Genomic DNA, 6,655 nt, shown 5'->3' with positions numbered 1-6,655 from the left:
TGAAAGACGAGATGCAATAAATAAATAGAGTGTGTATTTGAATGAACCATTGAGTAAGGACGGACCTATTTATAGAGGATTGAATTTGAATGAGAGGCAAAAAGGTGCGACTATTCCCCTCCATACATTAATTAAATTTTTGATTAAATTAAGAAAATAAATATTGTGATATAAGTCATGACTTTTCAGATTATTATTATTAATTAGTCTTTTGAAGAACCATTTTTATTGTGTTGTGGCAACAGATTTTATATCTGTTGCATCAGATGACATATCTGTGACAACAGATATATTATCTGTTGCAACAAATATAAAATATGTTGCATCAGATAACATATCTATTGCAACATATAATCTAACTGTTCACCTCCATTTATTAATTGCATTTTTATTAATGTGAAAAGTAATGAATTAATTAAATTAAGAAATATTGTGATAAGTCATGACTTTTCAGATTATTATTATTAATTATTTCTTTCTAAGATTGAGTTGTGACTCGATATAGGTTGCATCAGATAAATCATCTGTGACAACATATATATCATCTGTTGCAACCATAGTGAACCTGTTGCATCAGATAATTTAATTGTTGCAACATATAGTCTACTTTTTTTTTTTTTAAAAAATAACTATATCATCATATCATTAATCTAAATTTGCTTACTTTTTTATTCTATAAATAAAAAATACCTTTTCAAATTCCTTAATAAAATAATAATAATTTTATTATATAATAAATAATTTAAAAAATAAAAATGGTGAAAAGTCACGATCAGTTATTAAAATTATGGCTATAAATTGTGTTATTGTTTATTTCCTTATTATTTATTTATGAAATATTTTTCATATTGAATAATCAAAACTCTGAGTCATGTCTTTCTTTTCACCCTCTCAATAACAATAATAGCCCTTTTTTATTAATAACCGCCAGGTGCAACATATGATCGATCTGTCGTAGCAAATTAACCTTTAACTGTTGACGCAGTTTGCTGCTCAATCCCTACCACCAACCGTCGACATGTTGATAACAAGGAATAAACATAATGATTATTATTAAATACTAAATAAGAATTAAAAATTCAAAGTCGACAATAAAATTAAATGATGTTCATAGATTTTTGAATCCCTTGGGTAGATTTGATATACAAAAGGAGGAAAATAATCGCTAAAATAAAAAAATATTACCTAATTATTATTACTACTATTATTATTATTGTCAATCAGACATCTTTCATTCATCCGGCAACCTAGCTCCGAAGTCAACCAAATATCTCTCTGGAGTTCATTAATCAAACTTCCTTTGAAGTTCACGCAAGTACTCGATATGAATATTCTTGTACGAATCTGGATCATCCATATTTGTAAGGAGGGACCTATTTATAAATTATTGTATCTCGGAAAGAAAAGAAAATTGCTTTAAAATAAATCTAACAGATGGGTAATCTGTTACAAAATATATTCTTTCTGTTAGATAACTTACAACATACTGGCAATCTTTTTGCAACAGATGTATATATCTGTTTGATTTCTGCAACAGGTTGATTACTGTCGTAACAGATGTCGCCAATTGATTGATAATATAAATAGATGTGTCATCTGTTGCAACACGTTATTCATCTGTTTATTCAATTTAAGCCATAGATGGGCTAGAAAGAATAAGGTGCGTGCAGATGGATCCACTATCATATGTGTGGGAGTTAAGTATGTATTACTGATAAGGTTACCGGGACAACACACAAAGTACAATATTTTTGTGAATGCAGTTTTTAATCGATTAGGCATTGATCATTCAAACAAGATCCTGCATTGTACCGTTAAGTTTGATGGGTTCAAAATTGATAACGCTGAGGACCTCATGAAGATGGTGCAGATACCCTGTTACGAATTATTGACGGTTAGTGCTCGTGTTTATGCGTGTCAAATTTTGAGAAGGGATCAATATTTGTCGTCACTGTAGAGAACCAATAGCGATTGGACTTAACTTTAAGTATGTATTGGACCCTTAGAGGGACCTCTAAGCCTCGCACTGCATCAAACAAGAATGGTAGTGGCATTGGTGGTGGTCTTGGTATTGGTGGCATTGGTGGTGGTCTTGGTGGCATTGGTCGTGGCATTGGTTGTGGTGGTGGTGGTCCATTTGTTGCAATGGGTGGAAGATCTGTTGGGAGATATTAAATAGGTCTTCAAATAGATTCCCCATCTGTTCCAACTGATGGGTTATCCGTTGGAGTATTTTCTTGTAATGTGGTAGATAATAATTTATTGAAATTTCTCCACCTGTTGCAACAGATGGAATATCTGTGGGGAGATATTAAATACGTCTTCAAACAGATTCGGGTTCCCCCATCTATTCCAACTGATGGGTTGTTTGTTGGAGTATTTTTTTTGGTTATGTGGTAAGAATAATTTATTGAAATTTGTCTCACCTTTTTAAAAAAAATTATGCAGACATCAAATGCAATGTATTTTTTGTTTTTCTTTTGTTTGTAGTTAAAAGATGTCTCCCAAAAGAAAAGAAACAGAAAGTGGAGAAAGTGGATCAACTTCCGATCACCAAACAAAAAAGGCTAGATTACAGATAGATTCAGAGGAACTTCCTGAACAATCTCAGTCAGGGAAAAATAAAGTCGAGGAAAGTGTTAACTCCTCCTCACCAATGGGGCGTGAAATAATATCAAAATTCCAGCATGATTCTGTCAAAACCATTAGTATTGACAAGTTTTGAGTTGCGATGCCGATGAATAACCCTAATGCAGTATTTGGTGATCTTGTACTTAAATTTTAGTTGAGGAAACCTTTTGACGAACTTAGGAGTACTATGAAGAAGGAAAACATAGATGGATTTTTTAAGAAGAGCTGCTTTGTACACTTTCTTGAGTTGTCTGGGCCTCGCCCTCTTCATTTCCCAATGATCATGGTATATGGCCTTCTCAAGCGCAGGATCATGTATGCGGGGGATGATGGAGGTCCGAAAGAGGGCAGAAATAAGATGAATGAAGTCTGGATCAACTACTGTGGCATGCCGATTTGTTTTAGATTGAAAGAGTTTGCCATTGTGACGGGATTGAGATGCGATCATCCAGAAGAACGTGCCATCAAGAAAACATCCCATAAAGGGTCCAAAAAATGCAAGGTAAAAAAATATGGGTTGTTGGGCATTGTTGGACCTAGCTACAAAGTGAAGGATTTAATAGCGGATCTCAAGAATAAAGACATACCAAAGCACTACAGAGAGAAATTGTGCTTAGTTTGATTTGTCCATGCTGTTTTATTGTCAACAGACGTCAAGAAAGTCATAGAACGTGATTTGTTGGTGCTTGATGATGATTTTGGGAGATTCAACGATTATACCTGGGGCTACGACAGCTACTACTTGACTGTCAAATATTTACTGAAAGTGCAAAGCCAAACACGACCACATTATACGGCTTTCCATGGGCTTTCATGGTAAAATTGATCACTATTTTTACTCATTAATTAATTTATATTGAATATACTTGTGACTTTTTTTTTGCTTGCTTCCTATTTACAATTTTTAGGCTTGGGCATGTGAAGCCATTCCTCCTCTTCAAAAGCATTTCACGGATTACCCGAATAAGGTTTCTCATCCAAGGATCCTTAGGTGGTTGGTTGCAGTAGAGAGCAGCAAAAAAAATATTAACGAGGTTGATCTCTTTAACCCTCCGGATGATGCAGTACTTCTTCTTTCAACTAAAATAATTTACCTCAAAGAAATATATTGAAACAGATGTTCCATCTGCTGTAAGAGATTACCCGTCAACTGCAACTGGTGCAATGGGTAATCTGTTGCTATAGACGATCTATATTTTGCAACAGATTAACCATATGTTGCTCTGTTCTCTAAACCCTACTCAACAGATTACCCATCTACTGTAAATTATGCAACAGATGGGTATTCTAATGAAATATATTATCAATCTATTTCAACATACAGATCAGCTGTTGTGGTAGCTAGATCGTTTGTTACATAAGTTGGCTGTGTTAACATAACCCGAGTCCCATATAACCCAACTGATTGCAAATTATTATTATATGATTTAAATTTCTCCTATCATTTTTTATAGGTTGTGCATCCTTGGATCGTGCCTACCATTGATGAGCTGGGGATGACTTCTTTTCTTACTTTGGGTCTTGTTGATACAAAAGAAGACCCAACAGTGGAGTTAATAAAGAAGGAATTGGATGGAGCAACATCCATAAGAAGAGCAGTTAGGCAAGGTCAGTCTAATGTTGAAGCTCTTCACGACCTAACTCAAACTGCAACAGATTTGGGTGTTTCTTCTGGGGGTGTTGCTGGTGGAGTTGTTTGTGATGGTGGTAGCCATCCTGCTTCTGCTTCTGCTACCATTCGTGATTATGAGCATGTTGGTGCTCAGCAAGAAATAAATATATTTGAAAATACCCCTTGCACAGGTCCTCCCTCTCATCCCTACACCGGTTTCTCCCACTCTTACAGTGGTCCTTCTCACCCCTCCTCACCCTCATGTTCTCATTGCAAATGCAAAGTGTGAAAGGACGGAGAGGATAAACTCCTCGACAAGCTAGAGGTTATTGCTGAAGCTGTCGAGGAGTTGAAATCCAGAAGGGATGTCATACCATCCAACAAGGTGAGGGAGCCATGCTCTCCTACAGTGAAGGTTAGGAGGAAGAGAATAAAAATTAGACAAATTCTCTCCGTTTTAAAATTAGCAAAAAATGCAACTCCCCCCGCTCCAATAGTTGTTGAAGTTCAGGGGCCGCCAAAGAAGGAGGACATATTTTCTGCGCTTGGAAAGGAGAAGAAGAAGGAACTGGAAGAATTCATCAAGATGAAGGTTCAAAAAGAATACACCATTCATTCATTTGCCGCCAAAGACTTCTCGAATATGAAAAATATGTGCGTGTGGTATGAGGACAAGGTAAGTTTACTTTTGCTAACCTACCCTTCCAATCCACTCCATGAAGAAGAATCTATGCAGCACATGTGTAATCTGTTACAACAGCTTGGTATTCTGTTGCAACATAATACACATCTGTTGCATAAGTTGCGTTGGCTGGGTAATCTGTAAACTGATTCTGAGAACCCTCTGCATCGGATTCTTTCCACTGTGTTTTTATTTTTTACAATTACTAATCTATATAAAAATTATCTTCTTATACCACAGTATGTTGATGAAATTATTTGCCTCATGAAGGGCAGGCAATTAGCGTACCCAGATGCTTATGATGTTGCTGATAGGATAATGGACCTCAACTTCTACAATAATTTCAAAGATAGGTATGTTAATCTTCGTAATCTAGCTGATTTTGGTGGCCTGGGATTTGATCATTTAGTTTCTACGTTCCAATAGGATGAAAAAGCAATTAAATATGTTAGAGGGAAGAGGCTATATCCACACGGCAAGAGCTGGACCAAGGCAAATAAAATCCTTGCAGTCATGAACGTAGATATCACCCATTTTCTCACTGTTGAGATACTATTATACAAGGGAAAGATTAAGGTTTATGACTGCAACTTACCTGTATTCAGCGAGAAGACGTTTTTAACCCACATGCAACCACTCTTGAAGTTGTTGCCCAAGTTGTTGACGCAGAGTAAGCTGATGGATCATTTGTCGGCTGAAGTCTTGGCGAAGGAATCATGAGTTTTTGATGGTTGAAATAAGAACATGCAGCTCCAAGAAAATACAATCGGTGCAGCGTGTGGGCCGTACTCGCTTGCTTACATAGAGTGTTTGCTGACCGGCACACAAATGACCAGTGTGTGCGACACCATTGTGGAAAAAATGCAATGGGTCTAGGCATATGGGGTACTAACTAAATGGTTGGAGTCCGTGTATAAAAAATAACATGTAAAAAGACATAGATGAACACGATAACAAATTTTTATTTCAAGCCAATTCACTATACATATAGGGGCAGTAATTTTTATGTCTGACAAAGATGAATTTTTATAATGCAATAGATTTTATATCTGTTGTAACAGATTAGTACCTGTTGTGACAGATTGATTATCTGTTGGAATAGGTTAGTTATCTGTTGCGTTATGCAGATGTTCCCCGTCTGTCTGTCACAACAGATTTACGATCTGTTGCAACATATAACTTATCTATTGCAACTGATCGATAATCTGTTGGAGCAAATAAAAAAAGTAGGAAGACCTGTTATATAATTTCCAGCAGATGACCTACGTGTTGTATCTCATGTTGCAACATATGTCTAAATTTGTCTGATAAGATATGTCGTCTGTTGCAGCAGATGTATTATCTGTTATGATATTTAAATCTACTACTCCATTTCAATTAACATGTTCAAAACTCAAAATTAATTATATTGATAGACAGAATTAAATAAATTGAAGCCTTTGAAAATTACATGAAATAAAATAACTCAACAAATAAATGAAATGTAAAAACATTCATTATGAGTACAAACGATCTACTCTACAAATAAATCAACAAGTTAAACCAAGGATGATAGGTTATTACATTGACGGACTCGACATATAAATATCTAATCAATATGGACAAGTTGTTCTTCATCCAGTGCTATGGAATTCGGCTTTGGTCGTCGTGGATCTTTAACGTCGTTTGTGTACGGCTTCTGAGCTTTTGCTTCTCCATATTTCCATAAAAGAGCAGCATATATTTTGCGG

The sequence above is a fragment of the Capsicum annuum genome, chromosome 8 (genome assembly GCF_002878395.1).
Source record: "Capsicum annuum cultivar UCD-10X-F1 chromosome 8, UCD10Xv1.1, whole genome shotgun sequence".
In the NCBI taxonomy this organism is placed as follows: domain Eukaryota; kingdom Viridiplantae; phylum Streptophyta; class Magnoliopsida; order Solanales; family Solanaceae; genus Capsicum; species Capsicum annuum.
The sequence above is the reverse complement of the archived record's forward strand: the minus strand, read 5'-3'. Positions refer to the sequence as shown.